General features: G+C 44.2%; 1 protein-coding gene across 8 annotated transcripts in view; it reads left to right on the top strand.

Annotated features, from left to right (window-relative positions):
- MLLT6 (MLLT6, PHD finger containing) overlaps positions 1–13,542 on the top strand; it is a 99,562-nt gene that overhangs the window by 34,527 nt on the left and 51,493 nt on the right. The gene's annotated exons all lie outside the window — the stretch shown is intronic.

Below are 13,542 nucleotides of genomic sequence, written 5' to 3'. Positions count from 1 at the left end.
GAAAGAAGATTTCTGTAGTTTTGAAGCAGGAGGATCTAGGTGTAACCACTACTGTCCTTATGAAATTATGTGGGGAGTGCAAAATGTAGCCTGTAGTGACCATCATGACATTTCTACCAATCAGACTATGAATTTATTCCTTTGCATGCTGGTACGCATGTATGTATGTGCATATGCGCACAGGTACTCAGTGCCACATACTATATAAGACTGTATTGGCTCCCATACTTGCCATGACCTGTGGAATAAAATAACTGTAGTACTGTGCCTTGCATTTGCATCGATTGATATTGTAACACGGCTCGGCAATGCCCAAATTTCCTCTGGGAAGTCCTTTGAAAGACTCTGAACAATCTCTGCAGCCAGCAGGGACTGTCAGGACCAGTGTTGGTGCTGTTACATCTAGTGAAATGCCTCTTAATTATGGGTCTCTCCTCTCCTGAATGACACTAGTTCCTACAGCTGGCACAGACAGTGTTCTGTAGATGGGGTGAGTCTTGTGTGGAGAAGACAGTTGGGAGCCTAATTCTGCTCTTAACTCTTCCCCTAACTCCATCCTCAGACTCTTGGGCAAAGCACTACATTCTAGAGCTGTGCGAAATTTCGCCACCAGTTTTGTTTCGATGATGTTTCGACCTGTTTTGAGGTCGAAACAGCAAAATCGAAATGAAACAGATATGGTCGAAACAGCCTCGAAACAATATGAGACAAGTCGAAATGTTTTGCCGTTTCTACCCTGTTTCAACGTTTTGCCCATAGGATATAATGGGGAAGGTTGAAACAAGCTATAACTTTGTCATTTCTGGCCAGATTTGGGTTAAATTTGCAGGCATGGTAACCCCTTCTGAGGGCATGAAGTCTGCCAAGTTTCAAGAAGGTAGGTGCAGGGGGTTCGGAGAAACTGCACCCCAAATTCTTGAGAGAAAAATTCATGTCACATGTATGTGTTAAGACACAGTGGGGTCAAAACTGCAGGCATGCTAGCCCCTGTGGAGGCCACAAAGCCTGCCATGTTTCAAGGAGATAGGTGCAGGGGGTGCAGAGAAACTGCACCTCAAAGTCTTGAGAGCCAAACTTGTGTCACATGTATGTGTTAAGCCACAGCATGATCAAAACTACAGGAATGCTAGCCCCTGTGGAGGCCACAAAGCCTGCCATGTTTCAAGGAGATAGGTGCAGGGGGTTCAGAGAAACTGTTCCCCAAAATCCTGAAAGCAAAACTCATGTCACGTGTATGTGTTAAGCCACAGCAGGGACAAAACTGCAGGGATAGTAGCGCCTGCTGAGGCCACGAAGCCTGCCAAGTTTCAAGGAGATAGGTGCAGGGGGTTCAGAGAAACTGTTCCCCAAAATCCTGAAAGCAAAACTCATGTCATGGGTGACACTGTGTGTGTTAAGGTGCAGCGGGATGACAGCTGCAGGGATGGTGGCCCCTGCTGAGGCCACGGAGCCTGCCAGCTGTTGAGCAGATCAGTGCAGGACTTCTGGGTTCTGGGGCCCTGCACCCCTGGCTGCTGACAGGCAAAACTCGTGTCTTGGGTGCTTGTGCAACTGTGTCTGTCTTGGGGCATGGGGGAGAGGAAACTCCTGCAGGCCTGCCTACTAGGCCCTGCTGCGGCCACAAAGCCTGCCAGCTGTTGAGGAGATCAGTGCAGGGGGGTTCTGGGGCCCTGCACTCCTAGCTGCTGACAGGCAAAACTCATGACATGGGTGCTTGTGCAACTGCTGCCTCTCATCAGGCAGCAGGACTGAAGATTCCCCCATCACTTGTCACCAAGACCTGAGGGTAATAATTGACCACTGTATGAACATGAGCCAGCAGTGTGATGCTGTATCCAGGAGGGCCAACAATACCCTGGCATGCATCAATTGATGCATCTCCAGCAAAACCATTGCAAAAACGTGATTCTCCTGCTCTACACAGCTCTTCTCAGCGTTGGTGAGACCATAGCTGGCGTACTGCATCCAGTTCTGGGCTCCGCACCTTAACAAGGATGTGGTAAAGCTTGAGAGAGTCCAGAGAAGGGCCACTCATATGATCAGAGACTTGCATGGCAAGCCATATGAGGAAAGGCTGAGAGACCTGGGAGTCTTCAGCCTGAAAATGAGAAGGCTGAGAGGGGACTTGGTAGCAGCTTACATCTAGGGCTCGGGGGGCAAAAAGGTGAACAACTGTTCACCAGGGCACACTTGGGGAAAACTAAGAGTAATGGTCACAGTCTGGACACCCTAGTTGTGAAGTAGTTTTTCCTAAAGTTGAGCCTGAAACAATCTTCGAGGAGTTTGTGACCATGACTCCTAGTTTTCCCCAAGGGTGCCCTAGTGAACAGTTGTTCACCAAGCCCTAGATGTACACTTCTGATATAGCGGTAAGCTACAGTGGTAAGGAGCTACCATGCCTATAAGTTTCATACAAATCTGGCCAGAAATGACAAAGTTATAGCCTGTTTCGACCTTCCCCATTATATCCTATGGGCGAAACGTCGAAACAGGGTCGAAACGGTAAAATGTTTCGATGGAACAAAAAGGAACAGCTGTTTCGACTTGAAACAAAAGTCGAAACGAAACACTTCTGATGAAACGTCGAAATGCTGGTCAAAACAGAATGCTTCTGTTTCACACAGCCCTACTACACTCCATGTTGCCTCTGTTTTCTCATTAATAAAATGGGGATATTCATATCGAGCCATCCTAATCAAGCATATAAGCATATTGAAACCCTCTTCAGTGAGCCACAAAATAAATGCAAATTATATAGAGTAATGAACTAGGAATCTGAACCCTCTTATCACTGTCTCTGCTCTGCTACCAATGCACCATATGGCCTTTGGCAAGTCACTTTACCTGCCCTGGGCCACAATATCCCCATCTGGAAAGGAGGGTAAAACCTGCTTATCTGGACTGTGAGGTAACACCTGGAATGTGAGGCTGAATTACTTAACATTTGCAATAGTACCAGCCCTAATTGTTCAAAAAAAGGGAGTTAGCCCCACAAAAATTGTGAGATCAGCTTTAAAAAAGGTGAGATTTTCATAAAATAATATATTTCTTTAATTTGCCTTTGAGTGTTGTAATTCTGAAGAGATAATATTTTCAGGCTTTTCTTGATAACTACAAGACCTAGCAATGTATTTTTTTTCTTAATGAAAGCTGAGATTTTCAAATGATCTTTGACTTCAAGAGCTGAGGCTTTAAGAAAAATGCCAAAAACCAACGGACTCAAATTTTGGCATCTTGGTGTTTGAGTGAAAACCACACAAGTGCAGTGAATTTCTGGGCCTAATTTTCCTCTCACGCACCCCAATTTGATATCAATATCAATTCAGTAGAATTACCCCAAATGATGCTGATGTAAGTGAGAGAAGAACCAGGTCTGTTAACACACATCTGGGCAGCATTTGCAAAATTGCTCAGAAGTCACAGAAGGGCAACAGCCCTTAGAAAACAACTTGGGAAGTTGAACATCCAGCCTTAAGAGTCACAATGAGGGATGCTAATTTCAGAGCACTTTTGAAAGGCTGGCTCCAAGCTGTGGGTGCCAAGTATTTGGAAATCTTGCATGGCTGCCATTTGGTTCTTTAGGTCTGGGATCCACAAACAATTCATGAGTCTAGATAATCACCTAACATGGATTTTCTTTGCCCTGCTCTGATTGGCTCTTTGCTCCAGCCGTCTCCCAAACCACTATCTTACCCCCTCAGCGTCACTCCCTAGCTTCTCTCTTTATACCTTTCGGCCATGCCCAGTCCTCCAAACTGGGCACATCTACACGTGCCTCTTTTAAGTGAGCTTAGCCTAAAATCGCCATTTTTAAGGCACATTAAGGGCGTATGTCTACACATGCACACCCTTAATGCGTCTTAAAAATGTTGATTTAAGGCTATGTGAGCCTGAATTTGATACCTGCATAAAGCAGGTATCAAATTTAGGCATGAATAGCTAGGTCACATTAGCACATGTGTAGACATGCTAATGCTCATTAATGCAGTGTGCGTCAACAGATACACATCATGTTAATGTGGATTAGTGCATCTGCACGTGCGCTAATGCGACTTAGCTATTCATGACTAAATTGAATGCGCCATAATGTTCATTAGTGAGCCCCTAAATTGCCTTAATGTGCCTTAAGTAAATGCGTGTTAAGTTTAGGTGCATATAAACTCACGTGTAGACACACCAACTGCTTCCCTTCCCTTTACTTCCACTTAACCAACCCCTTCCTTTTAAAATGTCCCTCCCACCATAAAACACCTGTGGAACTAACATCTGCTGCCATTATTCATTATGGTGGTGTGTTCTGTCTCCTCCTCTCCCTGGGTCTGTCTTGTCTGTTGAGGCTGTAAGCTATTTGGGACAGCAGGCAGTCGCTATTCTGTGAATGTACAGCACCTAGCACAATGGAACCACATTCTTGGTTGGCCACTGCTATAATAAACACAGTTACAACAACAACAGCAACAAAACAATAACAGCTTTCTTGGTATTATTGTTGTTGTTATTGTTATTAATCTGAGCCACATGGAGGTGTTCCTTTGGTGTAGTGGTAAAGGGACTTATTAAAAGTAGCTGCAATGTATGTGTAATGTGCAGGGGAGCCATTTAAAGCAACACAAGTTATAGACAGAGGCCCCTGGATAGGGCTTTATGGCAAGGAGGAGCCTGCTGTCAGGCTGAGTCCTTGGGACAGTGTCAGGCAAACAGGGAGATGCACAATTAGGAAAAGGCCTCCTTCCTCCCTGCTGTGGTGGTAGCCAAAGACAGACTATTAGTAGCAGTGGTGAAGGACACGAAGAACAAGAATGTCCATATGGCCCATCCTGCAGAAGAGCCACTTACTGAACTTTGCTGCTAAGAGAGAAAGGCTGTTTGTGTCCCTGAAGTCCCTGCAAGGACAGTTGGAATGAGTCAGGGGACTAGGAGCTGGGGCACGTGCTGGGTCAGGGCCAGCTCTGAGATATGCTGAACACCCACAACTTGCACAAGAGCCAGTGAGCTAATTTAATCCTTCCCCGCACTGCAGAGGTTTCCCGGATGCAATGGGGTCAACCCTATCCTATTCCTAGCTGGATTGACAGCCTACAGTTCATTTCTGAGCTATAGAAAGTGGGAAAGGGAGGGCCAGAGCCCTAGATGGCTAGTGGGTGAGGCTATGCAGGCTCACAGGTTGTGATTCAAACTCCTCAAAAGGATGAGCTAATCTAACAGTCTCAGGGCTGCTCTGGAGGCTATGAGAGCCCATGGCTTGTCTTCACAGCCTAGCTATACCTGGGATAAGCCTTCACCTTCTAACTACATCAAGTCATTCAAGGCTGAAGAGAAGGGTATTTCCCCTGTCAGGTACATGGAACTACAAATGCTTGCAAATGCAAGGATTTCCACTACACAATTTATGGTGATGGGGGATTGCTTTTGGGCTTTCCCCCTAGCTTGCTTCTTCAGCCTTTCAGCTAGCGGCAAGTGAGACTAGGGGGAACCTTTTCTCCAAGGCCTCTGGGTTTGGGGCTTGCACATAGGATGCCTGCCATGGGTTTGGGAATATCTGAAACCCCAGACTGAGGAAGCTGGGAAGTAAGATACTTGCCGGTGGTAGCGCCACACAGACTTGAATGATTGAGCTGTGCTCAGTTGAAATTTGAAACTTAATTAACAAAATTTTATTGCAAAAAGAAACATAGTTATACCAGGATAAATCTGTATGAATGTCTAGTCTGAAATAAAAGTGGCTGTTTCACAATAGTTGCTCCCCTTTGGGAGCGGAGGAATTGTTCTGTAATGAAGGGCTAAAACCTGTTTTGCTTTATGTGCCCAACTATCATTTATGTAGCTGCTTAACTGCAGTTTGAGGCACTTGCACATAGTTTGCAGTTCAGCATTGCCTGTGCTAATTATGCTCAATAGGTCTGTGCTCCAGCCAGAAAGCTGTACAAGGAAACAGAGTCTCCCAGGTACACATGGCAAACCAGGCAAAGCACATAATTTTATCTGAGTAAAACCCATGACTAGTGGGGGCTGGACACTGAAAGAAGGTACTCTTGGTTTTTAGTCCCAGTAGCTGAGTGGTTAGGGCATTTGCCTAAGAAACAGAAGACTTTAGGTCCCTTTTACCCAGGGGGGTTTGAACCTGCATCTCCTCCTTATCTCCTCCTTCCCTGAAAAATGCTCTATCACTAAGTCATAGGCCAGGCTTTACCCAGCCCTGCCTCCAACTGTTCTCTTGAAGTTAGCCCACTGGGCAGCCAAGAGAGGGAGGTATCTGGAGCCAGGAGAGTGTGGCTTGATGAGATGAATGTTGACACCAATGGGAAGGGATCCTGGGTTCTTCTCCTGCTCCCATTGAGGAAGAAGACTTCCCAGTGCAGTTTATTCACTGAATATTAAGTGCAAGGTGCTGTGGGTACCTTCCTGGGTGTTCAGCTCTGTGGACATGCACCCTAACCACTAAGTGGTTGGCCTAACAGGTGGGAGGGGCCTCTTCCTTCTCCGTCTTGTTTCCCTGCAGGTATCCACGTAGGGTGATTCTGTGTTGCCAGAGGGGAAAATAAAATCCCAACCTGTATATGAATGCCAAAAACTGCAGTTACATGTATACATATGTACCACTTATATATGTAAAGCGAACTAGGATTTAGCAGTAAGTGTCCACATGGGGGAGTTATAACCAGAGTAGCTACTCTACCAGAGTTATGCTAGGAAATTTCCCCCTCCCCTGTAGACAAGGCCTCAGAAACAGGCCTGATTTTCCAGGCTGACACACCAGGACTGGGCCAGGGAACCTGTACAACTACACACGCAGGCTTCTACAGCTTGAGCAGGAGAGGCTGCATCTGCAGCTCAGAGCTGTAGCCCAGAAGGCTCACATCTGGTGAGTATGGCTAGATGGGAGTTTGGGGGTGAGCAAGCAAGAAAATATGGGGATATGGTGGGGAAGTCCATCTGCCAGCCAAGGCTCCTAAATCCAGATGAAGACACTCCAGTAAAAATGGCCTTATTTTCAGAAGAACTGAACACCCACAGATCCTGTTGTCCTTCATGGAAGTTTCAAGTGCTCACCACCTTTGAAAATTAGGCTCCTTTTATGTAGATGCCTAAACATGAATACAGGAGTTTTAAATTTGTTATTGACAGGCCTAGGTGTTCAAAAACAGGTAATGCCATTACAATCTTTCCACCCCACTAATCTCCCACATTGATTTTCACCCTCCAAAGACTGAATGCAAAATTACGTCTAATGAATCTCTGTCTTGCCCAGGGTGGAACCTGTCCAGTTTGTGCTGCCCCCTGGCAATTTCTCTGAAGAGTTGTTTTTATATCTCAGATCTGCCAGACGTGTATTACAGGGGGAGAAAAGGACAAGTGTTCAGAGACCATAAGATAAGCTAGACTAGAAGGAGGAAAAGATATTAATGTTTGTTCTAGTGGAGGCTGCTTGAAGAGGCAGTGTGGTTAAATGGACGGAGGTTGTAGCTAGGATTCCGAAATATTGCCTTTGCAGGAAGGAAGAATGGGTTTGTGGTTGAGGCCTGTCCTGGCTTCAGGAAACCTAGGATCTGTGGTCTGCATGATAAATTCCCTTGCAAATTTGCAAAATTGTTTAGGTACCTGGCGGGATTTACAAAAGTGCTTAAGAAGTTTAAATCCTTTTAAGCTAACTCTTGTTGAGAGTCAGGAGGAGTTTGATGCCTGATTCACTGAAATGTCTTTGTAAATCCCACCAAGCATCTACCTGCATTTTTAAGCAGCTAAATACATTTTTGAATCTGTCCCTTGCTCTCTCTCTCAGGAATTGTCTACACTAGAGTGGATTGGCTGGTAGAGCTACAACAGCCAACCCTGCAAGCAGATACTTGGCTTATCTGCAGTGAGGCATTTGCTGGCACAGCTATGTCAGTAAAGTGTGATTTTTTTTCATACTCCTATCTAGCACAGCATAACCCTGATCTTAACAGGGGCTTTTAGGTGATACTGGGTGTGTCTACATGTGTGCTTCAATGAGCGTTAGGCTATTTAATGAGCATTAAACCATTACAAAAAAAGTGCGCTTTCACTAATGCCCATTAAAATAGGCTAATACACCTTTTTCTAGTACCTCCCAATAGAGGGCACTTTTACATGTGCTTTTGGAGGGTGGGGGCAGGTGGCACTTTAATTAGAGCCGCTGTAATTGAAGTGCTGGTGCGTCTTGTGTATCAGCATCCCTGCACTTAAAAATGGTAGGGATGCTTTGAGCTAAAACTCGTACAACGAGCTTTAGTTCAAGTGGCCCCGCCACCATTTTTTAAGTGTGGATACACTGATACACATGATGCAGGAGGCTGCTGGAGTGCAGTACTTGTCACGCTCCAACACACTTGATTAATCGATTCTGCTCCGACATGCTGGAATTCCAGTGCGACAGAGCAGCCTCCACTCTTGTGTATAGGTGCCTGGAGGAACTCAATTTAATGTGCATTAATAAATGTTTAGATGCAAATTAATAAATGTGCAGATGCACCCACTGTAATACAAATAATTACAGCCCTGAGTTAGCCACTAATTCACTGCTTAACCAAAGGTAGGATACATAAACCTACATTTTCACCAGTGTCTACCAGTGTCAGGTGCCTCAGTTTTGATTAACCAGCTTGAAAGAGCTGTGTTTGACTGGCGCAGGCAAAAGGCCAGCAGGAATTTTCCATTTTGAAAACAGGCCCCGGTCCATGTCTCAGGCTTTGGCAGCATAGAGAAATTGACCAACATCACTATACTGGAATAACCTAGTATATAATGTGGACACTCTATTTTGGAGTAAAAGTTACTTTGTTGTAAGTCTTAGAAGCTTCAATGGCCAAAACAAGTTCATGTCCTCCTTTGCTTTGTTACCAGTAACTGCTTTGTTACCAGATGTTAACAGAGTTGCCCTAGGGATGAATTTGGCCCCAGGGTACTAATTACACACCGCGGCTTAGCACAAAAAATAATTATTACTCTACCAAGATCAATATACAGCAAAACGAGCAGTGAGCCATGAGCTTGACCAATGGAAACTATTCATTTGCTGGCTTACTTAGCAACTTATTGAATCAGCACCTACTCTTCACAGTGGTCCTACTCATTGTGTAGGATGTGGTCGGGATGAAAAAGACTGGGTATTCTGGAAAACTAGAAGCTATATGAAGTGAGGATCCTCCAACAATATCATCCTTTAAAAAAATATTTTTCCTAGTACTGTAATTGGAACTTCGACAGACGGCCCTTTTCATCTTCATAGCATTTTATGAGCAATGATTTTTCTTACTAAATTGTTTGCTTCCGTATATCGCAACAGTGAGTTCTTTTGGATAATTGTACATTATATTTAATATTACTAAAGAGGACATGCTCTTTTCCCAGTGTAAATGTTGCTGTTGTAATAATAACAACCATACTTTCAATGGTTGTCATATTTTATTTGTGTTACCATCACTCCTAGGGGCCCTGCCAATGGAGCAGTCACGTTCTGACAGGCCCTGTACAAACACAGAAGGGTCTTCCATTCCAGACTCTCAGCTTGCCTCATGTGTCATCTTTGACGAAAGCCCTACCCCTCCATGGAGTTTTGCACATTATAGGAGCCTACTCACATGAAACTCATGCAGGATCTAACCTTAAATGTGGGAAATTTTAGATTTTTCTGTATCACAGGGACATGGATGAAGACAATAAATCCTGTGGGAAGGAAGACTGGAGATTGAGTTAGGCCCAGGGTCCATCTAGCCCAGTTTCATGTCTCTGACAAAGGCCAGAAACAGAGAAAGGCGTAATAATTCCATATCTGGCAAATACAAGCTGACCTTAGCCACACATCAGGTTTCATTCTGCTCTCTGATACAGAGTTCGACTTAAACTCTGAAGCACGGTGTTTAATATGCCTTCCAAAGTATTTATTAGCATTAACTCTTGTAACACTAGAAGATCTTGTTACATGAATGAGTGTCCAGCCCTTTGAGTCTTGCTAAATCCTCAGCCTCACCAATTCCCTGTGACAATGAGTTCTAATGAATTCTGTAATAAATTACAGAGCTGAAAAGACAACAACATAATATGCCATTGTGTTGCCAGTTGTAGATAACCAGCTACCTTTTCAACTCTTCAGTTTTACCTGGGGCACTCAATCATAAATTATTGTTATAAAAGTTGTGAAGCAGACATAAGTTCTGTTTTATAGATAATTTGGGGATTTTGCAGTTTGGTTTCATTATAAATTAGTATGAAAACTAAACCATTTTGAAAGTACCTGCAAAGGCAAATTAAAAAAATGTATTGAATCAATCAGAACATTTTTGTTTTGACTTGTGATTTTTTTTATTTTTCATTATGCTCTATGGTATCTATTGCAAAATAAATATTTTGAAACAGAAAGTCCTTTCCATGTAAGAACTCAAACCATTTCATGCCTGCTATGTCGACATAGAACATTTTGACATAGTCAGAATATCTTCCTCCCCTCTTTCCTTCCAATACAAAATTCCAGCATAATCAACCCAGTTTTACAAAGTGTTCTCATTTCAGTAGAACAGCATATTCCAGCAGAACAGGATTCCACTAAAATTTCTTCAAGTAACTCTAATTATGATGAAATGACATTGTCAAATAGGATGATCCCATTTCATCATCTGCTGTAAATTTGAACTGGAGTCAGAGCCCCTGAATTTTCACTACCTTGTGTCTATCTCTATTCTCTGTCTTACAGCTGTCCATCATTGTAATATGTAAAAACTTGCCATATCAATCCGTAGCAATAGCACAGTCCAGAATGGACTTCACAGGGTGCCTGTCACTTTTCCTGTCTCAGCGTCAAATCTCTTGTTGGGGTAGGATTTTTGTGGGGGCTGGTTGATTTGCTTCCAGATATTTGGAGGGAAGGGGGGTATTGTTGGAGGTGAAACGGGAGGTATCAGTGTTGTGAGAATCATTCTTGCTAGGAGGGAAGGACTTTCAAAGAGGAAGACTGGAGTGTTTCCTTCATTCAGGCTCTGTATTTGCCTGTTTTTTTTCCCCATGTAAGCTTCTTCTACAGCTGGAAAGCCTCAAGAGAGATTTCGTACCACCATTTTTACCTAGAAAACACAGGTGTAAAATGCTGCTCTTGCTGTACAGAAGTGGAGAATCCTGATAGGTGATCTTTCATATCCTTTCTCCCCATGCTTGCACAAATGTAAATAGCTACATGAGAGAAGAATCAGGCTTGTTCCATTCTGAATAAATTACAGTTAGGATTTGAAGGTGTTTTTTCCTCTAAAACCCTTGAAGGGCAGAAAAAAGACCAATGAAAAATGTATTAGAAATACGTCTCAGTTGTTATTTGTTGAAATACAGTCAAGACTGTTTAAAATATCAGATCCTCTCAGGCCTATTTATAAATGTCAGTTAATCGCATAACTTCTGCAGTGTGACTATTACTGCCCACATTTTATAGGAGTCCGGGTGTTTAGTGTATAAGGTCATGAATAGGAGTCAAAAGGCCTGGGTTCTCTTCCTGCCTCTACCACCTGTCTACTGGCAGCTTGCTGCCCCTCTCTCCAGAGCTTTTTTCCTTTTCAACTGTGTTATGTTGAGTTACTCGGTACACTTAGACCATACTAAGAGCACTTAAAACTCAAGTGTCCCCACATTAAAGCTCATGAAATCATGCTAAGTGCCCTCTGAGTGTCTCAAAGTTACACCATTTCAGACAAGGGTTAACTCTGAGTCATGGTGCCTAGCTCATGTTAGGGTATGTTCAGTCTGCTCCATTGAGAAAAATGAGCAATTTGCAGCCCGCTGGCATCTCAGCATGCACAACTTCCAGCCTCCCCACACCCCCAGAGCAGGGATAGAGCCTAGGTGTCCTGGCTCCTAGATACACCCCTGCTTACCTGCCCTCTAGTGGCAAGTCAGAGCTGTGGAAACAAGAAACAGTATTAACATGTGACTGCTCACAGCAGGTTTGAACTTTACACCACTTAACATTCCACAGATTTAGTATGGTCTAAGTGTAATGTGTAGCTTCACCCTAAGTTTCATCTCTTTAGACTGCAATCTCTTTGGCTAGGGACAGACATTACACATTAACTGGGAGAAGTGATCGGAAACTGGTTCAAATCCATAACGCAACAGAATTTCAGCGCGCATAAACTGTTTTCAAAATGGCTGGAACCAGTTTAAGATAAACCTGGATGGATGTAGTATCAGATTTTAGGCTAAATTGGTTACTGTCAGAGATCCCCTCCAGACTCAAGTTAACTCACAGTCCCCCGGCATCCCAAGATTCTTTGCACCTCCCTCACAAATCTCACTTAGCAGGGTGGTTGGGTTAGTTTTGGCCCCAAGCTGTCTGCTCCAGCTGAGCAGGGAGGCGTGCTCTAGCACCCCTCAGTTTCATAGATTTCATAGATTTCATAGACATTAGGGCTGGAAGGGACCTTGGAAGATCATCGAATCCAGCCCCCTGCCCCAGGGGCAGGAAGTCAGCTGGGGTCACAGGATCCCAGCAAGATAAACGTCCAATTGACTCTTGAAGGAATCCAGAGTAGGTGCTTGCACCACATCTGGCGGCAGTCTCTTCCAGGTCTTGGGGGCTCGAACTGTAAAGAAGTTCTTCCTTATGTCCAGCCTGAAACGGTCTTGGAGAAGTTTGTGACCATTTGACCTTGTCATCCCCTGGGGCGCTCTGGTGAACAGGTGTTCCCCCAGATCCTGATGTACACCCCTTATCTACTTATAGGCAACCACCAGGTCCCCCATGAGCCTGCGCTTTTCCAAGCTGAAGAGTCCCGTAGCTCTCATCCTTTCATCATAAGACCTGTTTTCAGGCCCTCTGATCATGCACATGGCTCTCCTCTGGACTCTCTCAAGCTTCTCCACATCCTTTTTAAATTGTGGAGCCCAGAATTGGATACACTTCTGGCCTGAGCCACTGCAGGCATGTGGCTGCAGTTTTGGAATCAAAAGTGAATGTCTGTTCACTTGCTTAGCAATTCAGTCTATGCAGTTTTGACTAACTTACAAAGATTGAATAGATTCAGCCTCAGGCTTTTTGACTGTCTGTACTTAGCCTTAGGGGTTGCAAATGTCTCTTACTATGCACAGTGTCTTCCTCAAACCAAGCCCAATCTTGGTCATTATATTAGAAGGTATTTATAACAAAGAGTTGCAGCTCCTTGTACAAATTCAACAGAACTGGTTTCCTCTGTGTAGCGGGTCTGTATTTTGTATTCTCTCTCTCACATTTTGCCAAATGAAGAACCCTCAAATCAATGGCAAAAGTCCCATGGAGTTCCCTGGAATAAGGTCTGGCCTAGTTCTTCATAGTGCTGAATGCCTTCTGTGGGGTAGTCAGCAGGAGCCAAGAGCATTCTGCACCTTATCAGGGCAGCACCTATGTAGAGCAGGTCCTGTTGAAGTCAGTGATAACTGAAAAGTGTCAGCACCTCTTAGGTCCTTGTTCCTCATTGGTTCGCAAACTGTCAGTCCTGTTGGCTTCACTGGAGCTTTAGAGGATGAAAACTGGGATAGATTTTGTCCCTAAATAGTCTGACTCTTGTT

This window comes from Alligator sinensis, unplaced genomic scaffold (assembly GCF_000455745.1).
Source record: "Alligator sinensis unplaced genomic scaffold, ASM45574v1 scaffold1261_1, whole genome shotgun sequence".
Classification (NCBI taxonomy): Eukaryota; Metazoa; Chordata; order Crocodylia; family Alligatoridae; genus Alligator; species Alligator sinensis.
Note: the sequence above shows the minus strand (reverse complement) of the source record. Positions and strands in the feature narration are given on the sequence as shown.